At 50.0% G+C, this 27,559-nt stretch overlaps 1 long non-coding RNA gene across 1 annotated transcript in view; it reads right to left on the bottom strand.

Annotated features, from left to right (window-relative positions):
* LOC135992785 (uncharacterized) overlaps positions 1 to 27,559 on the bottom strand; it is a 127,337-nt gene that overhangs the window by 6,349 nt on the left and 93,429 nt on the right. The window contains exon 2 of the long non-coding RNA XR_010606770.1: positions 23,869 to 23,946. This is a non-coding gene — a long non-coding RNA (uncharacterized LOC135992785). The remainder of the gene's footprint in view (positions 1 to 23,868; positions 23,947 to 27,559) is intronic.

The following is a 27,559-nucleotide window of genomic DNA, read 5'->3' as shown; positions in this document are numbered from 1 at the left end:
TCATCCCCAACTGAGGCTGGGAAGCAGGCACATGAAAAACTGCGTGAACACACACAAAGGAATAAACCCGGTGCTTAAAAGCCTGGACCCAAAAGCATCTACATCAGGAAAGAGGGACACCGAGATGCCTGCAAGGGATCTAGGCTATATAGCTCAACAAAAAAAGAGCTAAAACAAAAAATAAATCAAAGTTGCAAGTGGCTCAAGAGGCCGGCTGCGGACAGAGGTCTGTGCCAGCTCAGGTCTGTGCCGGTCCATGTGCTGCCAGCCAGGGGGACGGAGCGGCTGCTGTTGGGCTGGCAGGAATGATCCTGATGCTTTAAAGCACTGCACAATCCAGGCTGACGCTGGCTTCCTCTGCTCTGCGGGGAACAATGGCTTTGATCAACAGAAGATTGCTGAGTTAATTGTAATGATATTCTAATAAAGCTGGGGAGATTAATTACGGCTCTTTATCAGAGCTGGCCCTCTGCCAAGGGTTTGCGAAATTGTTTTCCTCTGTTTCTTGTCATTTGAATTTAGGAGAAGAAAGGAGGAAGTTGGGTGCCTTTTTTTCTCCAGCAATCAGGACTGTGGCCTCGTGCCCTGCTCACGCTCGAGCTCGGCGCATTGACGGAGCGGAGCGGGGAGGGTGCAGACAGAGGAAGCAAATGGAGAGCGACAGAGCAAACCAATTAGACAAGATGCAGCACAATTACGCTCCCAGTCAATAAGTGGCTTGGTGCAGAGAAGCACAAAGGAACAAGGCGACGGTGCGGGGACCACCGCCGTCGCTCCATGGAGGGTAAACTGGGGCACGTTGCACCTTTCCAGGCTGAGGGGGATGGACAAACTGCAGGCAGCGCTCGCCACAAGGGCTCACAGCAGCGGCACTGCCATCAGCCAGGGTGAAGGCAGCTCTTTTTCCAGAAAAGAGCTTTCTTTGCCTTCATTTGTACTCCTAACACTGGCACAGAAAAGCAAGTGTCCAGAGAGCAGCCAGCCCTGCTAAGTGGCCTTGGGGAACGGGAGACTCAAACCTTCCTATTTTACTTGACAAATAGCTGTTCCTTCCAGGGAAGATTTAGCAGTGCCCACGCAGGTGAGAGGCAGACCTGCAGGGGAATGATGCAGACGGGAAGGCAGTAGATCGATCAGGCAGAGCTGCCCATGCTCACTCACAGAGAAGGCAGGAGAGGCCGTTCCTGCAGTTGCCGGGCATGCGATGGGCTGGGGGAAGAGCCTGCAAGGCAAACCAGGGGAGGGAACGTGCTCCCAGCACAAACCAAAGAGGAAGCTGAGGATTAAAATAGTACCACTCACTTTTAAGTAGGCAGTAGAGCAGTACCAGGAAATGTCCTACCAACAGGTCAGGACTGAGCTGCTCTGAGGAGGAAAAATGCCTCCGCCTGACCCGTGGGAGACACGTGGCTGCTCCAGTGGCATTGTCCTGAATGGCTCTGGGAAGATGAGACATTGCTAACTGCTTGTGAACCATGAAGACAGGGTGGGAGTCTAAATTACAATTTTAAGTATCATTGCTGCCAAATAGAACCTCACCATGTTTTGTGCATCGGGAGCACGCTCCCACAGAACCGGCCCCTGCTCTCCCTGCACGGAGCTTTCTGCTGACCCCTTCCCTGCCCAGCACAAGCCATCGTATTCCCCTCCCACTGCCAAAACACGGCTGTGCTCCAACCAGCTGCAGCCAGGATGTCGTTGAAAGGGAGAGGGCTGGCACAGCAGGGGCAAATGTGTTCATCCAGGCTGAAAATTTGGCAAGAGTAGGCAGGGAGCACCAAGCTACACGGGCAACGCGGCCGCTCACAACCTCCGACTGCCTTTGCAAAGCAAGGCGGGTGCAGCGAGCGCTTTTCGCCCGCTGAAGGACCAGACCACGGCACCATCACCCCCCTGGTGCTAAACCAGAGGATTTAGCAAGGTCAGAACAGGGGAAGAGTAGGGTCTGTGCTCTGTACCATCACCCTGATGACAATCTAGATGATACTTTAGGGTTTTCAATGACCCATAGAACTATCTCACATCCAAATGTTTGCTCCAACTGAAAGGAAAAAATGCTGATCTAAATACTTTTCTCCTGGAATATGACAGAAACAATTATTCATTTAGGCTTTTGTAAAGGCTATTGAGTTTGGCAAGATGTTGCTCCAGGGGTAAAATAACTGGAAAGAAGTTTCAAAAACATTTAAAAGCCCCACTTTTTTTAGATAAGGCAACTCCAGTTTTCCCATTTCAGAACAAATCCTTACACTACATCCGAGTTTATCTTAAATACAAAGAAACAAACAAAAAAGAGAACAATTACCGAGAAGATCAATACTGGAAAGCAAAGTGCTGCAGAACTGTATTCATTACCTTCCATCCCAAGAAAATTTGCCCTTTTATATGGATTCTGGGTGACTGAAGTATTTCAGCAGCTTAAGATACTCCTTAAGAAGAAAATCTCATTTCCAGCTGCCTCAAGACCTTATCCCTGCCTGTGACGGGTCTGGTACTGGTCCCTCTTGGGGGGCTTGGGACCAGCGGCACCAGGGTGGCACGGCCAGGGGCTGCTGTGTGCCCGGCAGCACCCACCACTCCAGCACACGTTACCCGAGATTCCCCATAAATAAAATTGTCGGCATCAGCTCTCATGCTCATTTCACAGGCGGCTGCTCAGCTGACAGGTTTCACACGCTGCTACCGTGTCTTGTCAGCTTTATACTCTCAGGCCAGCGCTGGCTCACCAGCTCCAGTGTATATACATAAAAATAAATGGCTCAGAAACCCCAATAAAGTGACAGATAACATAATGGGACACAGCTTCAGAAAATAAGCTTGTTTATGGAACCTCTGCGCCTCCAAATTTGATTTATGTTGTGCAGGCTGTCTCTTGGCAAGGGTTTGGGGAGGAGGGCTTGCTCGTGCTCACTTCCCATGGTGGGGATGGCTGCAGGTTAAGAGCTGCCTTTGGGGCTTCTGCCTCAAGACCGGCAGCATCAGTGTCAGGAGCAGAGAGCAGAGCTTCCCACAGGATTTGCTGGATGTGACCATCCTCCAGCTCCCACAGGAGCTCAGTGTGTTTGCCAACACCTGCCCCAGCCAGGTCTGATGTCCGCCCATCTCAGTCAAGCCTTCCTCATCCTCTCTAACCCTCCTCCCACACGAGTCCCCTCCTCGGGCTTTCTGGGCTTGCCCAGGCTGTCTGCAAGCTGGAGGTGGCTGCAAAGAGCTCAGGGCTTCAGCAGCCAACAGAGCATGTGAAGTAAAACTAGACGGTGCCTAAAGGAGACCACATGAGCTTCAAACGAGAGAGCTCCTGATGGCACGAGCAGGTTCTGCTGGTAGCCCTTTTGCTCTGGGCTGCAGATGGTCCTTATTCAATCTCTTGCTAGAAGAGCTTCCTCGCAAACAGGGATAATCCTTCATTTGATGTTTGCTCCCTTGGATATCACTGTTCACAGCAAGCACTGCAATTTGTGTTTATTCTTGCCAAGCCATGTTTATTCTTGAGCCGCTTTGATTGTTACAGTGAAGGCTCTTTCAGTCAAAGTGCCTGTTTCCAGGGGGCTAATAATGAGAGACTGTCAATCTGGAGACACAAGGGAAAAAATCGCAGCCCCTCCTCTCACAGAAAACAGTGAACTGCTGCCAGACCTCACACTTTGTACTTCTCGATCTTTGATAGGCAGCTGGAAGATTCTTAGCTCCAGCCTCAAGTGGACATGCTGACAGGACGCCGGCCCCAAAGCCTTCCCTGCAGAGACATGCAGAGGCTCTCGGGAAAAGCCTCACAGCCGCAGTATATAAACGCCATCAGACAGAGGTGTTCTAACAGCCTCGTGGCTCGTTCGCACAGCCTGAACCCCGTCCCGTGCACCAGACATGCCTGGTGAGCACAGCAGAGCCTGCGTGGTGGAGCTGGGCTGCTGCTACAGAAGCACCAAAGCTCCTGCCCCAGCAAAGCTCTTCAGAGCAACCCACGGGCCCAGGGAGTTCAAGCTGCAGATGGCGGGTCACGGTAATTTGCTGCAATTTCCTACGCTGTGGTTGATGCACCCAGCAGCTCCCATCCTGAGCCCAGGCTCCTGCGTGTGGAGCAAATCCCTGGCTAACTGCTCCTGAGCACGAGAGGAAGATTTACCCTGCAAGGTGCCGGATCACACAAACAGACCTGCCGTGGCAGAGCCGGGGCATCCCTCAGGCTCAAACGGCAACCCTGTGGCTCCCCAGCCCTTGTTCCAATCTCCGGGCCTTTGTCCCATTCAGATTTTAATCAAATCTTGAATTATGCTGTCATTTGTCTGAGGCTTAGTACTAAGGAGGGCTGTGGGGGAGGTTTCCCCTCAAATTAAATAATTAAAATGTTTTTCTCAGGCTAAATAATTTTAATATTTTCCCTCCAGCAGACCAGTGGCAATAAATATTTAATACATTCCTTGCTTCACTGCATCCAGCGTGTTGCCATTTCAGAAATCATTTTATTGTGTGTATTTTTCTTCTTTTAATTACAGTCACCCAGTATCAAGCCACTTCAATAAATAATCAAAGGCAGGGGAGAGACAGGGCAGCCGTGACGCTTCAGCAGACGCGTGCTGTGCTACCGGCACGGCGGGGTATGGATCCCATGCTGGGGCCACCGCCGCTCCCGCCTGGGGCTGGCTCTGACCCCCACCTAACGCTGCAACCCTGGCTGCAGACAGCTCCTTCGGGGCTACCAAAATAACTCCTCAGGAGGGGACGCAGATCCTGCCAGCTCCAGCGCAAAGCTCCGTCCTGCCAATATCCTCTCTGGCAGGGCCAGCAGCAAATGCCAGGGGACGGGTGTAAAAGCCGGCCAAGCATGCGCTGATACCTCCCCAGGACGCTCCTCCAGCCGCGGGCGATCTGCGGCTGAAGGACTTCCTGAGTCGGGCATCCTATCTCTCCTTTAAAAGCCCTCAATGGATTTATTTTTATTTTTTTCTTCCAGGAATTTCTCTAATTACAAGGATAGCCTGAGCGTGAGCACTTCTTAACTGTTCTCTGTCCACACCAGCCACTGATTTCCAGTGCTGGCAGGTGAAGTCTCCCCCCGTGCCATCAGCAGTAGGCGGGCTGCTGGTGATGCTGGGTGCCGCAAGGGGGGACTGGGCAGGAGCGGATGTCAGAAAATGCCTCCCCTGGCTGTTGAGAACTGGAAAGCCGGGAGACCCAGCTCCTCACTGCATAGCCAGATCCCAGTGTCGCCGCAGCCATCCCCAGCACCCTGGCAAGGAGGGGGTTACCATCTCCCGCAGCCTCCACCACAGCCAGCCTGGTGAACGGTATTAGCAAAAATGAATAGAAATACTACATGAAGCTAATAAGATCTGAGGGGAGCTCCTTAGACAAGCTGATTTCCAAATTGGACTGACTTGAACCTCACATAAATAAAAATGAACGCTTATAAAATATGGTGGAAAAATCCATAAGGGCAGATGAAGGCATTGATGCGTTTTCATCTCCCTCCTGCCCTTGCGGTCCAGAACGGGGCTCCATGTGCTCAGGACCACCGCGACACTGTCCATGCTCCGGATTAGCCCAGGCAGGTACTGTCTGGGGCTAGACTTGGTCTGCAATGGAAAATGTTGCTCCAGGGTGTCCCTCAGGCCCCAGCAAGGTTCGGGGCCAGGGAAGCTCCCCTGGGCCAGCTGCCTGCACCCTTCGCTCCAGGCACGATGGAGCGGGCATCACGCAGGAAGGGGCAAGGGCTCAACCTGCCCCCCACCAGCACTGAGCTGTACAAACCAGTACAAAGCAAGTCTCCATCTCTGGGTGCCAGAGAAGGTCCCTCTCTGGTATCCAGACACCTCTTTTCGCTAAACCTAGAAGAACATATAATCCCCAGCCAGGCTGCCAAAGGCAGCTTGAAGTCACCGCTGCTTCCACAAAGCATGGCAGCAGGACAGACACACAGCACACACGCACGGAGCCAGGAGGATCTCACAAGCTTGTATTACTTTAGGTAACCACTGCTAAAAAAGGCTCTACCCCAAAAGTCTTCGACCTAAGCAGAAGATGAGAAGAACCGGGAGAACACGGTCACTGCCTGACAGACAGGTGGTTCCTACACTTGCACCTGAGCCATTGTCACCAACGCGGGACAAAGGTTGGCAAAGGAGGGGTGAAGCGCAGGGTGACATTTCTTGCAGGGTGCATCTAGGAGCAGCTCTTCAAGCAAGAGGCGCCGGGTAGAAAGCAGAGAGCTGTGTGCTGGGAGACACGGTGAGTGCTGGCAGAGGCTGTCACCAGGGGCTGACTGACAGCGAGAAACCGCGTGTGGAGAGGGATTACAAGGTTAACAGGAGAGAAAGCTGTGAAAGGCCCGGAGAGCAGAGACAGGTAACTGCTGTTTGCCAGCAGGAACCAGCAAAAGCGAGTAAAGCATGGGTGACACAAGCAAAATGACAGGCGAGGAAAATGATCCTTGCAGCAGAGCTCGGAACAGGCAGGAGTGGGAGAAGATTGCATTTGTCAAGGCCAGAGAAAGGGATGTCGCAGGAATTGAGCCGTGAGATTATGACACTCGGATGAGAGTTTTAGCTGTACCTTAGCAACCCAATGCGAGGGAACGCGGCAGGCTGAGCACAGCCCTCGCTGAGCTGGCCCGGGATCAGGGTAACCTTCAGTTACCCACACGGAGCTTGCACATGGATGCTGAGATTCATCCGGGCAGCACAGGAGGTGATGGCATCTGAGGATGGGCTCTGGGGAGTTGTTCCTGAACCCAGCTGTCTGCTGGTGCAATGAAGAAGATCTTGAGACAGAGAAGACAAACAGAGGTAGACAGAAAACCAGGAAAGATGATTTGGGTTGCCAAGGGGAGGACAGGTCTTCAGGAGGTCTGTGGGACGAGGGATCAGGAGGAGGGAAACGTTCTGCTGGTGCAGAGCTGTTGCCAGGGAGAGCTTATCAGCATCAGGGAAAGCAGGGCACGGGGCAAGCCCTGTGCTGGAACCAGAGGAGCAGAGCCAGCCAGCAGTCATTGACGGTACATTTGAAAAGATATGGGAATTGGGAAGGAAAAAGGGTGGGTGAGATCTGATGGGGGCTAAGGTAGAAGGGAAGAAAAGCAGCCCTGTCTGGGAAGGGAGGATCAAAAGGGAAAGAGGTAGGGAATCATGGGGTAAGGAAGAAGTCACTGAACCTCCTGCAAGTTGATCTGAGCCTCCCATTGACCAGCCAGGCAAGAGGCATTGGAGCGAAAGTCCTAAACCACCCGGCTCAGAAATCCTGGTAAGAGCAGCAGCTGCCCTGTAACAAGAGGTCTGGCCTTCAGGAAGTAATACAGACAGTAACAAAGTGGAACAGCCTTAAATATCCATTTTCTCCATAAAAATAACACCGTCTATGACTTTAGCTTGACAAGCAAATACGTACAGAGCAAAGAATCCACAAAACATAAATGAAACAACTTCTAGGCTGCTTGCGACAGAAAAGGAGCTCCTCTTGCCTAAAGTGAGCAAGGTCTCTGGAAAAGAGGGACGGGTCCAGCGATCTGGACAACTAACTGATGCTAGGGGCTCCGCACCCCTCCAAAAGCACAGGCAGCCATTTGGTGCTTGTGAGACCTTTTCTCTGCTGCCACGTGCCAGCCCAGAGCCGGCTGTGTGCAGGACCTAGTGCTCACAGCAGGCTTTGCTGGAGAAAGGTCTGTGAGCTTTCAGCTCTGCTTCTGCCAGGAGATAACCTGGGGATGACGGAGGAGCCAGGCTCCAGCAGCTGGAGGTCTGTGCTTGCCCATGAAAGCCAGGCTTAGCCAACCCAGCTCTCACCTGGACCAGCAGGTTTCAGCTCAAGAAGGCAGCAAGCAGCCTCACTTGTGTTGTAGTGATTACGAGCATCCCTGCCTCCAGCCCTCCCTGCCATCCTCCCTGGCACCGCTTGAACACGTTTTCAACTGACATACTGTTGCCAGACAAGACCAACCCCCAGGAACCGGTCCCGAAAATGTGAGCGTGTCCCAGGGGCAGCCTCTCGGTCCCCTTCCCAGCCACCCCCCGGCAGCTGGGGGAGCGCCGGACACACGACAGTTGCAGTGTTTCTGAAATAATATCATGCACAATTCTGGATCCATAAAAAAAAAAGGCAAAGCTTTTTGACTCAATTCAAGAGTAGAGGAAAAAAAAAAAAAAGAAAAAGAAAAAAAAAGCCAAACCAACTAGACCCATGTAATAAATCCTCCAAGGTTTTTGTGGCACTGAGATTCAGGCTCAGAGCAACTTTCTAGGAGAGGAATTCCCGCTGTGTCCCCCTCTGCACTCACTGCTCATTATCCTCAGCATGGAAATTTTTCCTACAATTTTCAGAAGGTGCTTTGAGCTGTTTTCAGCTCAAAACGCTCTGTGCAGCGAATCCAGATTGGACTCGGTAGGCAGGGGTTACAGGAGGCTGCAAGCAGGAACAAAAACCCCACACAACACACACACAGCATCAAGACGATTCCAGCCTCCAAGGGTTTACCATCATAAGTCCAGACCTTGCAAACTTCTCCTGAGCTTTACTGGTAAAGTTTTATTCAATGTGGCAGCACAGCGAATTAAGCCCACGCATGAGCCAGTGCGGGACCCGAGCCGTGGAGCGCGAGGGGTGCGCAGACGCGGGGACGCTGCAGGACACAGAGAGCACCCCCCAACTCCCCGCGCCATGTCGCAGCAGATCAAATACAAAACCCCACCAGCGGGCTCTTCGCTGCAAACGCTGTCGTGGCTGTTCCAGAAACAAAGGATGATTATAGGGGAAGAAGCCTCTCTCTGCCAGGGGGAAACCAGGTTGCTGCTCTCGTGTTTGGGTTGAGTCGCTACCCGAGCGCGGGATGGGTGGCTCTGCCCAGGGCAACACTTGGGGCTTGGACAAGTCCCTGATCCTCTTCTAGGGCATGAGGTGTAGGAGAAGGACTTACAGAGGCTTCACAGCAGGGACAGACACACAGATGTCCAGGGCAGACTGGGACAAAGGCAAGGGAAATCGTTCATAAAAGCGACGGATTTACCTTTCCCTCTCCTCCCTAAAATGCAGGTTTCGTATCAACCCAGAGACATACAGGTCAGATTTGGAAACGAACATCAGAAAAAGAAGTGAAAATAAAATTTCAGACCTGATTTTTTTTTTTTCCTGGACATTTCTGAAACAGAGCACTTTTCACTTACGAAGCAAGCAGCATGCACAAACAAGAAGCAAAATGAAATGACCCCAAACAAATGAAATGGATTTTCATGGTTTGTTTCTTCCTCAGGGTGTGTGTGAGGGGAAAGGGATCACTGTCAGTCTCCCAGAGACATTTTTTAACTGTTCTACTTCAGACACCCTGTTGAAAAAACTGAATTATTCAGAGAGCTCTAATTGCAGCTCCAAGGTATCCTTCCCTTCCATCACATGGTACCATCCTGGGCAGAAACTGCTGTTTTCCTACTGCTTTCCCAAGGGATACAGGCTCTACCCGCACCCGGAGATTGTCATGTACCTATTCCCAACAGCACAACACCTTGGGGGGAAGAGGGTTTTTACAGACGAGCGTGCGCAAGTCTGTACCTGCGCATATAAACTTCGCAGGATGGAAGGAAGAAGAAGAAATAATAAATCCCCTTGCACTCACTAAGTCCAAACAAATAGACTGAAGTGGGAGCCTGATTTGCATTGGTTTGATTGAAGATGTAATTTGCTGCTGAATAAATGTGGTTGCATCCAAATCAAACCTTTAGTCCCTCAGACATTATAACTCTTTCCTTTCTTCCCTCAGGGTTTGCCAACCTTTAAGGCTGACCAAGGATGATGTATTATGAGAAGGAATAGCCTTAAATAAGTGAAAGGCAAGTTTAGAATAGATATAAGGAAAGACTTGGCATAAGGAAGAAGGAGATGTTTGAAAACAGCTCCAAGAAAAGGTGCCATCACTAGGAATGATCGCAGCCAGCCCAGTCCCACATTCCACACAGCATCACCTCAGGGTTCTGGTGTCCCTCACACACGGAGCTGTGCCCCACATGCCATGGGGCTGGGGCTCTGTTTTCCCAGCAGCCTCCTGCACAGAGCACTTTAAATTTACTCCTCAGTCTGCCCCATGGGTCTCCATCAACGCAGGTGGCTCTCCTGGTGCCACCATTTCACCGTGGTTACCGGTAGCGTGGTACATGATCTCGTGTCCTCAGGATGGGTGTGAGACACGCAGGTCTATGTAAGAGTGCATCGCCAGGATGGGCCTCTGATAGAAATTTGGGTCAAAATTAATGCTATTAAAATTGGGAAGTATTTTCCAGAGCTTTTCAGGAACTTAGGGCCTTGGCCCTGCTGCCTTGGTGTGATTCAGACCTTTCCCCCTTTGCTCATATCTCACTGGCTCATCACAAACACCACCCAGCTGGAATTGGCACTTAAATGCCTTCCTCAGGCTATCACTGACTGGGTGAATCTGCTCCCTGTCAGACGCTCGCTACACACTGAGCTCCCTCATTTGTTCTCTTTCCTTTCCTTACAGTATCGTATTTATGAGATCCCTCCAAGGTCTCTATCGATCGCTCGGGCAGCCTTGGCCACACAGCAGCTGTTAGAGCAGCGAGGATCCCGTCAGCCTCTCAAGCAGGGAGCAAAGGGAACCAGGGCCCAGCAAGAACAGATTTACTGGGCAGCAAAGGAGGACAGAGCCCCTCTCCTCACTAGCCCAATCCCAAGACACAAAATGGTCCTTCCCCTCCACCTGCAACCCCATCCACACCGCAGCCACATCCAGCTGTCAGGCAGCATAGTCCTGAGTAGAGAAGATACGAGGCAGTGCAAGAGAAATTACAATAACAGCCACAAAGATGAAAAATCGTGCATTACAGCCAGGGAGGAAGTTATTTGCATGTTAGGGAGCAGCTCTTTACTCTGCCCTTTGTCTAAGCCCTGCGGACCCACAGCCACGCTGTGAGCACACCGCAGGGATGTGCATCTCCTTGCCATGAATTCTGCCCCTGCACAAGCTTCAGTGCTCCAGCTGCAGCTTCCCAATGTGGAGCATCCCTGGAAAGAGCAAGGATGCTCACAGCCTCAATTTATATGAGAGAAATCCATCACAAGGCATGAAAGCCTTTCATTCAGGACAATTTGTTGCAGGAGTTATAAACTGAGGTGCTGGAAAGCCAGCTGTCAGCCAGGAGCACTGCAGATTGGCAAGGTGGAGATGGCTGCCCCTGCAAGAGGGATGAGAGCTACCTAATAAGCATTTATTGGGCAGATGAGGCTGTAAACAGCATGTCTGCTCTGGAGCTGGGCATGGAGGAGAGAAGGGAGCAGGGGTAGGCAGCCTCGCCCCTGGGAGCTCCTTGTAGCCTGGAGTCATCACTCAGAAGCAAGGACCATGGTGCAGGCAACACCAAGGCCAGAGAAAGGGAAAGAGGCAGAGATTGATTATCCCGTAAATCAATTGCTGGGCACTGATTACAAAATAAACCACCAGGGTAAAGGTCAAGTGCTTTATTATATCACCTAGCCCACAAGATTTATTTACCACTTGGGCCATCAGTCCCTCTTGCCATCTATTACCGGGAGCTGCAGCTCTCCCTTCCCTGCAGACAGCAGCAGGAGGCTTCGGGAAAAGTTCCAGCAGCCAGGAAGGGGCAGGTCCAGGCATTGATCCTGTAGGACCTATGCAGCCACATCTACAACACTGGGAAAGGTGACAGTCAAACAAACCAACCCTGCTGCAGACACCAGTGGTGGCTGAGGATGGTCACCAAGCCCTCCATCACTATCAGGCTGCCTGGAAGCAAATCCCTTCTCCACGGTGGGAGAGACTAGAGGACCAGGGTCTCCTCTGCAAAGAGCCCCCCGACCTGGTTGGGCTGCACTGCGCAGAGACCCCCCAGCAGGTTGGCCTCCAGGTGCACTGGCTATTTCTTTCTGGGCTCCAGGAAAGACCGAACCCTTCGAGAGGATCAGCAGCTTCCCAGCAGGGAAGGAGGGCCTCACTCCAAATCAGATCAGTATCCAGCCAAGCTTTTCATGCCCACTTCTACCATCCAAGCTCTGTATCCATACAGGGAGAGATGCAGAGACTCTCATAGCACTTTACTGGAATTCAGCCTACAAAACTTTATTTTTTTTTGCCCCTCCTTCCTTTTCTAACTTTAGATTTTAAACACAAGCAGAAATAAGAGGAATTCCTGGGAGTATTGTTCATCTGTTTCCCATAAGCTGCTTGTCACTGACCGTGAAAAGATTTTTCAGTCTGGCTCCCAAAATACAAAAACCCTAAAATGGACATTTTTGAGCCCTTCACATCAACCAAAGGAGAATAACGTCAGAGCTGTAGGATGCGTGTGTGCGCGTACTGAGAGGGTGGCAGAGATCTGTCACGAGGAAGAGGAGCAGTGCCAGCCCGTGTGCCGCGGGCAGGGTGCCGGTGTCTGCAGAGCCCGCGGCTGCGGGAGGTGAACGCACCGGCCTGGGGGCTGCGAGCTCAGATACAGCCTGGGCTGGGGCTGATTCTACTTCTGGATGTTCCCACTGACCACAAGGCTGTTATCCCCATCCCTGTTGCCCCACAAGAGTACTCTGCCAAAATGGTCGCTGCAGTTGGCGCTTGCCTGCGAGTTTATTTTTCTTTCCAGAAGCACTGAATGTTTCAACTCTGATTTTAGCCCATCTGTCAGCAGAGGCTCCAGCTCACAGGCCCAGGCACACATTCCCACAAGCCACGCAGGACACCACTATGTAGAGGGACACCACCACGCAGAGGGACACCGCCACTAAGGGTACAGTTGATGTGATGAATTGCAACACACTCCAACCCTGATGTAAGTGGGTGCTGTCACTAGAAAAGCCTCAGCGGTTGACCATGGCTGGGGATACAGCCCCCACAGCCACCTCCTGCCCTAGGGCAGGATTTAGCCATTTTCTGTAGGGCAGCAATCACCGCTCTGCTCCTGCTGATGCCACCCTCTTAGTAAACTCAACCACCGCTCAAACTTGACTCTCTCCAGCTTGAAAACACGAGGCACCCTCATCCCCAAGAGGTGAAGCCCCCACTCCAGTTTCTCTAAACTGCAACACAAATATCTCCAGTCCTCCAGGACAATTCTATGACCCAGCAGAGTCAGAAAAACACAAGGACTCCATGGTTTCTCCAGTGGTCCCTCCTTCCCCAAGAGAGGCAGCAAACTCTACAGAAGTCCTAACAGCACAGAGGTGGGCATCTCTACCAGTAGCTGTGCTGCTCTCAGGAGTTATGTTTCCAACTGCATGGGTGGGTTCCTCTGAGTATGGTGCTCATCTCCAGAGCTGGCACTGTCATCCACAATCGCTACCTCGACCTTGGTGGGAAGCGTGTGATGGGTAACCAGCCCCTCCTGCGTTCTCCTGCAGAACCCGATAGCGACAATACATTATTCCAAGCATTGATTGCCTCAGTCCTGGAGGCTTCTGCAAATCCCTCAGAGTCAACAGTATATTACTTTTAGGGCTTGGTATGTCTGCTCCTCTCCCACAGGGGTTTTGACCTGCATGGACATCCATCACTCCTATCGTTTGGCCTAGCTCCATGTTTCTGATGGCGGTAATGAACCGAGGTCGGCACGAGACAGTTACATTCCCCAGCCCTCCATTCACTCCTCCTGGCAGATTTAGAAGTTCACATTTAATCTGAAAGAGGGAAGATAGAGAGGAGCCTCACCAGCTGCATTTTCTGTAAATGTCAGGATAGGAATGAGATCTTAGCAAGCCTTAATATACTATGCAAATCCTCAGAGCACAACCATGTGTTGCCAGGGCTTTTTATTACCCTCCGTGGTAATCGGAGAGACAAGGATTAAAAACGGGAGTTGCCACATAACTAGCTGGTCCCTCTGCTTTACTAACCACAATTTACAGACAGTATCTGGACATATGGGCCTAAGGCACTATAAAGACCTACAGGCAGAGGCAGGTGTTCTCCTAAAGGGTGCTAGCCAAAGACTTTTGCCAGTATCTCCCTTCTTTGGGGTATGTTAGGTGTATGTGCAAGGGGCAGAGGCACGTGTGCACGCTTCTGGCTGTGTCAGCAAACAGCCACAGGTTTGGCATGTGCGCGGCTGAACGTGAGACTGTGCTCCATGGAGACAGGACGAGGAGGAGGCACTGCCTGGCATCCAGGCGTGCTGCTCTCTGTACCGCTTTCTACACTGCATGTTTACATCGCTTTTTTTCTTCACTTTTTTTTTTTTAAATGTATCAGAGAAGCTCCATCACCTTCCTCTCCTGTAATGGTGTTGACCCGATTAAAATTTTTATTGGATTTTATAAAATAATTTCATACATACTTCTCCCTGGAGCCCTGCAGGGTGGAAGGAAGGTGGGGGAGAGAGAAAGATTGAAGAAAGTATATTAAGAATGAAGCAGAGAAGGAAAATACTTTATTTTACTCTGAAATGATTTTTCCTGAATGAATAATAGATTAGAAATTTTACTTGCCTTTTTTTTTTTTTTTTTAAATAGTGCTCTTACAAGCGCCCCTGAAACATGCAGGCATGAAAGAGTCACCACTTGAGCAATCTGGACCTCTTTCAGTAGCAGCTTTGCTTTCCTACTGCAGCTCCCAGCCCATGTCAGCACGTCTCAGCAGTAAGCAAAGCCACAGCTGAGGGGCTGCCACAGCCTCAGAGGTGGGCAGAAGCAGAAGACCCCTGACCCTTCTGGCTTTCCACAGCACCTTCATCAGTCAGTCCAAAGCATCCCCTGCAGCCTGACACCTGTTTTAGCTTGATGCTTCAATATACGACTCAACTGGGCAGGAGCACCACTTTGTCCCTCTCCTGTGGAATGATAATCTGCGGTTCACCCCAGGGACGCAAAAGAGCTTTTTATTAACAAGGCACAAAGACAGGGCACGAGCAGGGCAGGTCGTGTGGTTCACACACCAGACTCTTGTCCCCAGCCTCGACCAGGGACAGCTTATCGAGCAGGGCAGCTGACAAATGAAACACAACTGACAAAGGAAAGTTTGAAAGTTGTGATTCTATTGCTATTTTAGCATTTTTCTACTGTTTTCCCTCCCCACCAAGACCATGTCCTAACACTAACATTTCAGGCATAGAAATCGCACTGTTGTTTTGTTCTGGTCCCTAGAAAGAAGTCAGGTCTTTGCTAGTTTGAGGAATGTCATGGGGATGATTTAGTTACTCAATTCCATTTTCATGTATTTAAATTAGATTACAACCCTCTGGCCCAGGGACTAAGTGTTGCCTTCCAGAGGAAGGCAGCCACCCCTGCAATGGGCAGCTTTGCACCCTAGGTCTCAGTGCAGTAAAAAAAAAAAAAAAAAAAAAAAAAAAAAAAAAGAAAAGAAAAGAATTTAAAAAAACTAATGCTTTCCAGGGAGCTCAACATTTGCTTCAGGAGTCCTTCTAGGGGTGGCCGCACAGGGCTGGCTTGTTTTAAAATCTAGTTTGCCTGGTAGATGTTTATGAAATAACTATTTCAGTGCTGACACTCACCAGAACCCCCCCAAGAGGCAATAAGTCTCTGAGCCAAACCTGATGCCAGTGGGGTCTCAGGTGGTAGCAACCACAGCTGAGTAAAATAAAGGTAAGGAATAAAGCACGTTACTCTGTGGGCACTGTTTGTGGCCAGGAGCTGAGATCTCCTGCAAGTTTCTTGCTCTCTAGGTGGTTCTCAAGGTCACATTGCTGCAGGTATTAAGGTTGTCTGGGTAACCTTTAATATATGTTTTGGAATAAGTTTGTGGGGTGAGGGTTGAAATTTTTTCCAGCATCAAGTTCTCTAACAATTGCTGTTTGACATTTCTCCACAGCTTCTAGTTTTCTTCCCGCAGCGAGTGTTTAGACAAGCTCCAGGTCAAACCCATTCTGCCGAGCTGGGAGGGGATCGCATGCCCCTAAATCCTGTGTTCCTGCCACTTGCCAGGGTGGGACAGCACTGCTGGTTTACAGGGCACTCTCTATCTGCCCTGCTGCTACAGGCAGCAGTGACAAAGTGCCATCTCACCTTAAAATACAGGCAAAGCACCTCACCCCCAGCAGCATGGTGTACCACACCTGCAGGCTGCCTTCAGAGCCCCATCCCACCTGCTCCTGCCATCTCCCACTGCGGCACTGTCCTGCAGGCATCCATCCATGTGATTTCGGGCTGTATCTGTCACTCGAGACATCTTCATCTTGACTTTGAACACTCCCTGCTAGTCCATTCCCAGCCGAGCCCCTCCTGTGTGCGTGCCAGCTCTCTGCAGGCTGCACCGACCAGAGACTGGCAGAGCAGAGATCTGGCAGCACACAAAGGTATCTTGCAGCAGAAAGGGATTTGCAATGTCGTGAATGGCTAACTGATAAATACTACAGCGAGAGAAGTCCAAGCCCTGGATAAAGATGGCTTATGGTGTTAAGCTGTGCCCACTGTCCAAGAAATGGAAGCACCTGCAGCTGCTATTACATTGCCCCACACCCAGCACGAACTGGTCATTTGTTTCTGAGTGACTTTTACTTCAAGCTAAAGACAGCAACCAAGAGCAAAAGAATATAAAGCCTCCACAAGGGGCTAAGCAAAGCAATTGACCCCACAGCCTACCTGGAGCCAGACACAAAACGGCAGCTGCTCCTGCAAGTGGGCAAAGAGCAGCGGTGGGAGCTGCTCCGCCTCAGTCCCGGCTCGGGAGGTGGACAAGAAATTAGGGACATCAATTTCTACTCTGTGATGGGCAAAAAGAACAACCCATAGGCACTAACCAAACCTGAATCTTTCTGGAACTTGGATATTAATCTCCAAAAAGAATAACTACTCCCCCTAAGTGTCTGCACTTCACTCCTCCTGGTTTGTGAGGAGATGCGACACGGGCACAGCCCCTCTCCGCTGGGCAACCGGCTCATGCATAACATAGGGGTCCAGGAATCTTGGCCATGATCTGCAGGCCCATTTCCAGGCCTTGCAGCTTCATCTCCTCCCATGGGAGCTCCTGGGAAGGCTCCAGGCTTTGAAGCTCACATCTGCCTACCAGCAGCCCTCCATCCCCGCTCCCTGCCGCAGGCAGCCACCGGCTCACGGGCCACCGGCTTGGCTCCTTTCTTGTCCTTGCATCACACACACTGATGGGTTTAAACAACATCAAATGATTTTCTAACCTCGCATCTCCCTGCGAGCAGGGGCTGGAGCTGTCACAGGCATGTTATGCAGGGGCAAACAGGAGAGGTGTGAATTTAGGAGCCCTTGATTTGTTCCCAGACCAGGGAGAAGGGCCAAGCCAACATCAGCTCCCACCAACCCCTGCCATCAAAAGCCACCTTTCACGGGCAGGGATTTGGCAGCCAGTGCATAAAAGGAGCCTGCGGTCCACACTACAAACTGCCATTGCCACAAGTGGCATCTCTTGGCTTTCACCAAAGCAGCAGAGCATTAACTGGGTCCCTCAGTGCACGGGAGAAGCTTGTGCTGTCACCACTTCACCCTGGATAACCAGGGCTTTAATCTCCAGGTTTGTCAGTTTAGCACCTTGCCAGAACTAGGACTCATTTTCAGTATTAAAAATAATGCATATTTATCAAACCTAGTCAGGCAGCGGGGATGGGGGAAACAGCTGACAGCAGTCTCCCTCTCCCCATCTGACATGTACTTGCCATTTTTTGCAGTTTCAACAGCTCTCCAGCTCTAGTCCTTATAATTACGATGAAAAAAACCCTCACGCTCTACAATAGCGCCTGGCAGCCAAGATGCCAATGTGTTTCCACATAAAAGCCTCGTTGCAAAAACCCTAAAATTTTTCAGAGTCTCTGTTTTATGCCCATCCTCCCTTACATCATTGTATTCACATGGTCTTCAGTTATTTACAAGCATACAAAACACTCCAGCCTGGATTCTCAACTGGTATTAATCAGTGAAGTGCCAACTAAATCAATGGAGGAGCTACAAAAGATTTGCAGCAGAGAAGGATCTGTCCTGCTGTCCCTGAAGACCCCTTTTTCCCTCCACAGCACACATTGGGAAGGATAGAATAAAAACAGCCTTTTTTTTTAATTCATTCCCTGAGTTTGCCAGACACACACAAGCACACTAATGCCCACAGAGACCTGCTCCCCACTGCTGACCTACTTTCCATTCATGTGTTTGCGACATGCTTCTCGTCTCCCACGGCAGCCCCAGGTATTCCTGGAAGCAGCATGCGCACCTTGCCCAGAGCCCTGCGGCAACACCTGTGCTCTGCGCATGGGGCAGGCCCCTGGGTACCAGGATAACATCCTTCGCTTTAATGATAGATCAGGCTTTCGGGTTATTCAGCCAGCCCAGGCGTTTCCTTGGAGCTAGTGCAGCATCATCTGTCTCCGGTCCATTCCTTTGGGGCTTTCTCTCCATCCTTTTCAAACAGCAGTATTTCCAAGGAGGCCCAAAGGGAGACAGCATCCCTTGGCTGGTGAGCACGGAGGGCTGACACACAAGATGGGTCTCCTCAGGCAATGGCTGGTCATTTCTAGCTTTCCAGCCTCCATAATTTTAATTCAACAAGACCAACAGAGGCCCAGGACATAGAGCGCAAATCAGAGGCACCAATATATTGGGATAGGCATGGGACATTCCTCTAAAGCTATGGGACTATCTTCAATCAATTAGTGGTTTTTTTAGGATGGATTAATGCGCATACACAACACTAAGCTTCCCACAAGACCAGGGCCAGTCTAACCAATCTTTCAGTAAGTCTCTTTATAAGGACTTTGTGTTCACACAAAAAGCAGAAACTGACTTTTGAAAGACATTTTGTTATTTGCACCTTCACTTAGAATCACAAAGTGAAGAGTTCATGAAAATATAATACAAGTGTAAAGAACAGGTCTGTTCCCTTGAGAGCATTTTCACACTGGAGAATTGCATGTGAAATCCTGGACCACTGGGTATCTCATTAGAAGACAAGAGTTTAAATTCACTCCTATTACCATCACCAGTTCAAAACTGGGGCCACTCCATTCAAAACCAGATGGCCAAGGAAGTGCAGGAGACAGACACCAGGCTGGGTCTAAGTGCACTGAACCCAGCTTATTCATCCCTTATGCACCACCACAGCAAAGAGATGTCACAAGGCCTTCATCATGACTGGAATCATAATATCCATGACTCACATGGAAGACTTTTTTTATAAAGCACCAAGACAAAAATAAAATGAAGGGGAAAAAAAACTTAACAAGAAACTTGTTTCATTCCCCACAAGATGGATAAACCAAGACGAATGTAAACAGCTCAACTTGACCCAAATATTTTTTCGTTGCTGAGTAACCCTGCAAAAAATGTTGTTATCTCACTAGCATCTGTGGAAATTAGATGGAAGGAAATTTTAAACATTCATTTGCCCTTATTTTAGGAATTTCAGCTTGGACATGAACTCTGGGGACTGCTGCTCTTGCAGCCCCCCTGACCCCTTTCAGTAGGGAACAAACAACAGAGGAGGGCAGGAAGCATCTGCAACACCTCCAACACATTAACATGCTGTTGACATGAAGGTTTACAAAAAACATTTGGGTTTACAGCTTTCCAAGTTCTTCTAAGAGAAGGATGTGGCTGCTTTGTGAAGGCTACGAGCAGGAAATAGAGGCTCAGGGCATGAGTACAGCAGGAAGAGGGGTAGTCAGAGCAGATCCCTCGAGCCATTTTGGGTGGTAGCAGGCACCCGCTGAGGGGCCCAGACTTCACAGCCCACACTGGCTGCCATATGTTGTGACAGTGGCTCAGCATCCCACAGGAACCAATTTATAGCATACTTCATGGCTGCAAGTACCACATTAGCCTCTTACTGCTCTCCATTAGCACAATCACCTTTCAGCCAAGCAGCCAAGCATCTTCTAGCACCTCACTATCGTATTTACTGATTTTTTCATGTGTTTGTAGGTGGAGGGAGATCTGATAGATCAGTTGAGAGATTCAGGCATGAGGTTTTATTCTCATTTGCGCTCCGGAGGTCAGGCCTGCTCACTCCTTCACTCCCTCCCAACAGATAAGCACTATCTCAACAAGACACAGATGCTTTTAGAGATCACCTTGGCCCCTGCTAAGCTGTGCAGCATTTCTGCCACGTGTGTCCTGGATTTGGAAGTGCACGGCGAGTAAGGCTGCGCCTGTGACACAGGGAGCACGGAACAGGTGGAGGGGGCAGATTACAGCTCTGAAAACAGCAGTCCTTCCAGCAACAGCAGACGTCCTTGCTGAATTTCTCCTGGAGTAACTCAGGGAAGCGAGAGCCTGGAGGTGCAGGATGGAAACCCATCTTCCACCAGCCAGGGCTCGGAGGGAGAGGATGCCAGCGGCACCTGGCAACAGGCTGCAGTGACAAGATGTGCATGAAGGGCAGAGTGAGGGTACAGCATCGCTGTGCCGTTGTCTGCTTCTGTTATACAGCAGCAGCAATATAACCCCAGTGTGGTGGCATGATGGCAGGGCGACAGTGCAGCCCAGCGAACTCCAGAGATGTGGGGAGTGGGATGCCTTCCCAAACCTGAGCGCAGGGTCCTTCCACCCTGGGATGGGGGAGGCTCTGACCTCTGGAGGACTCTTTGGAAAACACGGCAGTCTGCTCAAAATATTTAGCCTCAATCACATACAGGCAACATCGTGGGCTGAACCTTGTGCCCCACAGGAGAGCAATGAATGAGGTCAGTTCACGCTCAGTCACTGGAAGGAGCAGGTCACCCCGAACTACTGTTTTACAACCCTGCTGGGTCAGCTCAGCTGCCAAACTAAAGATGAAGGCAATTTACTCTGTAAGGGTTCCTAAAATATCAACTCAGTGCAAGTATTACAGCTCCCACCAGGGCTCTGAGGGAGGACAGTCATCCACACTTGTGCTAGGCAACTGTAGTTGCAACTCTCAGATTCATGAAGAATCTGGGATATTTTTAATATCTTGAAAGAAACAGCCACTTCGTGTCTGTTATTTTAACTCAGTATGGAGTCCGTGCATTCAGACCAGTCCTACTCCATGTACATTTGCCGGTGCCCTTCTCCTCCCTCCACGGCAGCTGCTGCCCTGGCCTGGTTTGCCTCCCAACTCACAACTGTTGCATCTGGATCCTCAGGTGATGCATCTCCTCGACATGCACAACAGGCACTGCCAGGGAGCTTCCTGGAGGAAGCAATTACAGAAATTGAGTTCACCTAAACAATTTTAAAAGCTGAGATATATCTCAAAGCTCCAATTTCTCTCTCTACTACACCTAGGATCCACACCAGACTAAAATGCATCAGTGGGAGCAGACTTTGCTCTTCTCCATTTGCTGCCTGAGCCCCCATCGGTGCTGACAGCTCGACAGGGCTAGGCCAGAAGCTCCAGTTCACCAACGAGGTCAATACAGCCCAACTGTCCTGTTTAGGTTGGATCAAGCAGCTCCATAATTGAAGTGGTGTTGGTTACACCAGTGCAGACAGGAGCCTAGGAGTGTTTTTCCCCATAGCAGCATTTTCAGCTCTGGAAAGCAGAGGTTTCTGTCTGATCACAGCCCACTAAAAAGCTTTGCTCCTCCTGCCCCACCTGGCAGCCAACACATGATGGCCAACTCCACAATTTCCCCAGCAAAGCAGATCTCAGCTGCAACTTAATCTGAACTTCTACTTCAGCTCTCATGGCCAGCTCAAGTGAAAATAAAAAGCAACTGATAAAGGAAAACCCACAAAGTGAAACAGGTGGTGAGGAGGCCAAGGGCAGAAAATGCAACTGGAAAGAGCAATGCCACCACAGATCTAGCAGTGCAAACATTAATTGCTCTTTAATTACTCCAGTGCTTTCCTTCCCTGTGGCCAGTAACTGCAGGATTCCTGCCTGCCCTCCGGTGGCTGAGGAGGAGAGGGAAAGAGTGTGTCAGCAGAGCAAGCCCAGGAACCAAGCATCCACAGAGGCTGTTTTACTCCACGGTGGACAGCAGGAAGCTTCAGTGACCCTGAAACTGCTGACACGTCTTCTGAGCACCACTGCAGAGCAAGTCTACTGTCACCTCTGAGGAAATCTGACCAACCAGTGCTACCTACGTGGAGACAGTGGAGAGACCCAGTACCTTGAGTTTCTACCTGACTCAAGAGCATGATTTGCTTCTTATCAGAGATATGGGTAGGAAAGAAAATAAACTGAGCAAGGCCAGCTCAGTTGTTTTATCCCAGATTCAGCTGCATTTCTGAGGCTCTAAAGAACAGAGGGAATAACCTTCTCCTCTGCCCTGCTGCCTACATGTCCCTGGATCCAGTCGCTTCCAGCTCTCAAAGAAGGGCCCCACTGCCACTCAGCATGCCTCCTACTATCAAAACCCTGATGAAAAAGCTGGCTTTGCGCATCTCTGTGCTGCTCTGTGACCTGGAGAAGCCCAGCTTGGTAAAGCACAGCCACATGATGAGTATGGCACAGTCACCACCAGGTACTACTTGTCCGCTGTCATAAGTGCCACCACAAGTGTCCCCCATCCCCTCCAGCCTCTCCCCAGAATAGTCCTGAGCCAGCACCAGGTTCAGAACCTCAAGCCTTCAGCAGATCCCCTCCATGGCAATCTCACCCAGCACCATTCAAGTATTTTGACAGACACTTGTTGTGAACAAGCGGAGAGACTGCTGAGAAAAACCTGCATTTAACTTTTGGGTTCAAATATATTCTTCTCCATCTACTTCAGATGCTACTCAAACACTTCGGAAATGGATATTTAAAGCTATCGTGATCAAAGCAAGAGGAGGAGGAAGGTGAGGGCAAGGGCGCAAGGGCCCCATTAATAGGAAATCAGAATTCAGCTACATCCCTTACACTAGACAAAGGTGAGATAAAAGCTCTGCAAGGAAGACAACATGAGATCGCAGCAGCATTGACTTCCTGAACATCTGCAGGCAGAAAACATGCTCGCTGTTTCCATACGGGAAAGAGCACAAACTCAGCAGTTTTCTTCTGGTAGGTTGATGGGAATTTGAAGCAGACTTTTCACAGCACCAGTTATTTCTGGATTTTAAAGGCCCAAGAATAGCTTTCTGCTTCTTGCAGGCCCAAATACAAGCACCAGACATCTGCCTAGGGAGAAGGTGACTCTCAATATCGCAGATATCCTCTAGCAGGATGGGAACAGGACCAGTAGCCAGGAGACCTGGGCACAGTTTGCTGTACAATCCCCTGCTTCACCTCACAAGAAGGACGAAGGTTTCCATCCGTGCAGCATTCCCATGGGGCAGCTTGGCACTAGCACTAACGCATTAACAGCCCTACAACTTCAGACTCGATTACTGAGGGTGCAAAAGTGGTTTCACAACTGAGCCATGAGTGCTTCCTTAGGCACTCACAGCCCCAAAACTGCAAAGAACAATCTTTCATCACCCCCCCACACACACCTCAGGGAGCTCTAAAAGAGAAACAGCCACCGAGGAGCTTGTGACAAAATATCTGCATCTATTGGTGAGTCAGAGCAGCTCATCTTGCACCCACAGCATGATAGTCGTCTTCATGAGGGTGGTAACCTCCCTCCACCCATTTCCTCCAAGGCAGGAGGGAACAGGCTCAAGCCACAGACCAGTCTGGCCTCAAACCCACAGCACGTGTGCAGGAGGTGTGTGACAAACTCTCTCTGCCCCAGCTTTGGGGTCTGCATGTTGTACCCTTAGCCAGGTGCTGACCCCAACACCCATCAGTGAAGATGCTGAACACTAACGATCCCACACCAGCTACAGAAGAGTAATTAAATGACCTATCTTAGCCAAACCTTCCTCCAAGCAGGCAGGAACCGGCGCTGACTTCACAAGGCCATTTTTGCTGGCATTGCCATTACAGTGCCAGAAAGTGACTCATGTATTCGATGGGAGCATCTCATCCTGCCTTTCCCTATCCAAGCCTCTTAATGAGGGGGGAAAAAGCATCATCCTTTTTAACACAGGAGAAAATAATTGGTGCTACAGAAGCACAAACAAGCTCACCATCCACTCGGTGCAGCTGGTCAACACCCCGAGGGCTGCTGGACGGTGTGCAGATTTGGTCTTGAATGCTGTCGGTGCCTGCAAGGAGAAAACAAGGCATCTTGTGAGCAAAGGGGCAGTGAACTCCAGGCCACTGGATGACATGACAAAAGCTTCCTAAGGAAGAGTGAAAAGCTGTAGCAGCACCACACCCATGGCACTGGGCCACTAGGGTGTGATAAAACACCACCACGGGCACATGGTCAGCTGCCCTGTCGCCACCTCGGTGCCAAGGAACCAATTTTGGGACCAGGAGAGAGACACTTCAGTTGCAACAGCCAACACCACAATGTACACACTGCAGAGAGGAAACTCTTGTACTTTCCCACACACTGCCCTGTTCCCCAAGGACCCAATTCCAAGCCCTCCAAAAATCAATGAGGTAACAAGGAGATGACTTGCAGCCAATATGGATTTGTCAAGAGCAAATCACATCAAGCCAATCTGTCTTCCTCCTATAACAGCGTAACAGGCTTTCGGCAAAGAGCACTGCCTGTCAAACATCTCTGCTTTAGTGATGCTTCTCACACTGTCTTGCCTGCCATTCCCATAAGCAAGGGGAATACAGTATTAAGAGAAGCTGTGACAGGGCAGGTATAAAACTGCTCAAGTAGCCATATGCAGAAGGCAGATACCAGTGGTCTCCTCTACTACAAAGGAAAAACATGTTGACAAAAAGGGTTTTGCAGGAGTCTGTCACATGCCAGCTCTCTTCAGGACTTTCACTACTGACCTGCATTATGGGACAAAAAGGAAACTCACTACATTTGCAGGTAGCATGAAGGTGGGAAGAACTGCAGGTACTTTCAGAAGACAGGATTAGAAGATCTTCATATCTTCAGAAATCACTAGGTTTTTCTCTCAGGCAGAAATAATCAACTGTCCAAGAACAAATGTCTGAATACAAAGAAAAAATTTTCAAAGACTATGGCTTCACTACTCTTGCATGTCAAGGGCTACTGATGCTACAAGGGATCTGGGGCCTCTTGTTCTTGACCTGATGACAGTAGTGTCCAGGGTCCAAGACAGACTAGCAGTACGTTGTGTTGGGCAGGCTTGTACTCAGAGCATTGCTTCCCAAGCAGCTTGCAAAAGGAATCAATATCAAGCTCAAAAGGGCCCTGAACAGGATCAGAAAACATGAATTCCCACTGCCAGGCTGCTCTTTATCTACTGCATCACTGTCACCTCGTTGCAACTGGCACATTCGCTGTCTTTCTGAGAAGCGCTTTCAGCAGGGAAGGTGTTGCTGTGCCAGCTGCACATCATGCTAATGATGACAGCCAAGCACATACTAGATGTGACCGCTGTGCACACCATACATGTTTCATAAAGTTGTCCCAACTGCCTTCTCAAGCCCTTCTCATAACCAGCTGCACCTGATTCTGCCGTCAAGCGATCTTCCTCTTCCCCTGCTACACCTCATACCATTTCAACCTGTAGTCTCTGCAAGACAAGGACTTCTCATCTCCAGTTGAGTTTGCCACTGGAAGCAAACAAAGCACAGATGCCCTGCAAAAAAAACGAGCCAGCATGTCCAGATGTGGCACTTTTTATGGAAAGCCATGGCCAAGCCCCTGCAACAAGCTACATTTCTAGCCTGCGGGGAAGAGACGCAGCCATTCCCCACATGATTTTGGGCTTTCCCCTCTGACCATGCATGTGGTTTATCTTAGTGTGAGCTGGTAGGGAACCCACCTTGCAGCCCTGGGGACTCTGATGTTCCAGGTAAGCTCATTCACTACCAGAATTAGAAAGCAAATTTCCCAAATAAGTGACATTTACTTAAAAGAGTTGCTTTTGGCAGTCAATTGCAGGGAAGACTGCAAAGTAGCAATGGATTGATTTGGCTCCTGTGGAGGTGACTAATGGGAACATGATCCAACAGCTAAGGCAGAGGACTAAACGGCTGTGCCCCCCACAGCTGCCTTTGTAGGAAGAGGCTTCCCTTGCATGTAATGAGGGAATCCTTGCACCATGCTCCCCATGTGAACATCTCCTGGGGGTTAATACAGTATGTTTTTGCCACATGCTCCAAGAACCCAGAAGGGGAAGCAAATGCTTGAAATGAAAGCAGGAGAGCCAGGCTAGGGAAGGAAAGTCAGCATTGTGTTTCAGGTTCAGCAGCACCCAGTCAGCTGGCAAAACCTTCTTCACTGCTGCAGATGTGAGCGATGGGTATTGACAAGGCAGATTACACAGAGCATCACCCAGACCACGGGCTTTTAGCACCCTGTGGAGCATGATTGAATGCAGTCTTATCCCTCCAGAATAAAGTCTGAAATAAAGCATTGCAGCAGAAATTATAGTGAGACTTGAGGTCATCCCAGGGCAGGTATCTTCATGGTGAGGGGCAAGACAATCTATGCATCAGGAACTTGACCAAATTTAAAGAAAGGTCACAGGAAGAGCCAAAGCAGAAGATGAACTGGCTTGTATTTATTAGCCACCACAAAAGGCAAGAGCAAGATCAAGCCATAAAAGCAAGGCATTAGCACCTCTACAATCAGCATAAATCTGGGAGGATCTGCCATCTCTCTCACCAGTATTTATTGCCATTTCTCTCCTGAAGGATGGGCTATACATGTACATCTGTACACACTCCTCCAGTCTAAGAGCTTCACAAGCATCTGACAACCTTGGAGCAGTCAGGTGAGGCTCCACATCCTGCCATCGCATCTCCTCCTTCAGGGGAGCTCGGGCATCATTACTGCACACTTAACATTACCAAAAAGCCTGTGAAATTTAAAATGGGATTGTCATCGCTTCTGTCATTCACACGGATGCCAGTGCCACAAAGGTGTCCTAGAACTTAGACAAGATCAGCTCACAGCTAAGGGACCACACTGGGAGATGAATGGAAGTTACGGGCTATATGAATTCACCACAAAAATCGCACTTTGAGTACTGGAAGCCAGGGGTGAATGGTGTGACTGGCACAGTCAGTTCAGTTCTTAGCTTACGCTTCCTTGCATCCCTTGCTGCCTTTAAGCTACCACATCAGAGCACCTGTGATCCACACTATTAATGCCAGGATCTCAGCTCATCCCAGCCTGAGAACAGTGCCACAGCCACAGTTATTCATGCCTTTCATCACCTCTCAGCTAGACCACAGCAATATGACAGCCCTGCAGCATGCAAGGAGCTCTAGCTGAAATATGCTCTGCATCTCCGGGTGCTCTGTGATCCCATTACCACAACCACACCAGACTGGTTCCCTGCCTCACAGCTCCTGATGCAGAAGTCCAGGAGAAATCCAACCCAAGGCCTTGGCTCTTGTGTCCCTGTAGCCTCAGCAGCAGAGCTAAGGCTGCCTTCCAGGAGGGAGACCTGGGCTTGGGACATTTGATCATCACAGAGCACCACTGTGCCTCACAAGGGCTGATCTCACCCACACACAGTCGACAGTTGTTTGGTTGCTTTGGAACAGGACTGGGACTTATTTGGAACAGGAGAGGTATTACAGACACAAAAGAGAGAGTTGGGCTCTCCAATGCAAGCAATGACTATCATGGCATGAAGTGACAGAAAGAGAGAGTGTTTGTGCCTCTGCTGAGCTCACACAATTCCCTGACGGCTTAGCTCCCCCATCTGTAAAGACAAGGACAACTTTGCTCACTTATCAATCTCCTATTTGCATCAGGTAAAAAGA

Source organism: Caloenas nicobarica, chromosome 10 (assembly GCF_036013445.1).
Source record: "Caloenas nicobarica isolate bCalNic1 chromosome 10, bCalNic1.hap1, whole genome shotgun sequence".
Taxonomy (NCBI): domain Eukaryota; kingdom Metazoa; phylum Chordata; class Aves; order Columbiformes; family Columbidae; genus Caloenas; species Caloenas nicobarica.
This window is presented reverse-complemented; position numbering and strand designations above follow the sequence as displayed.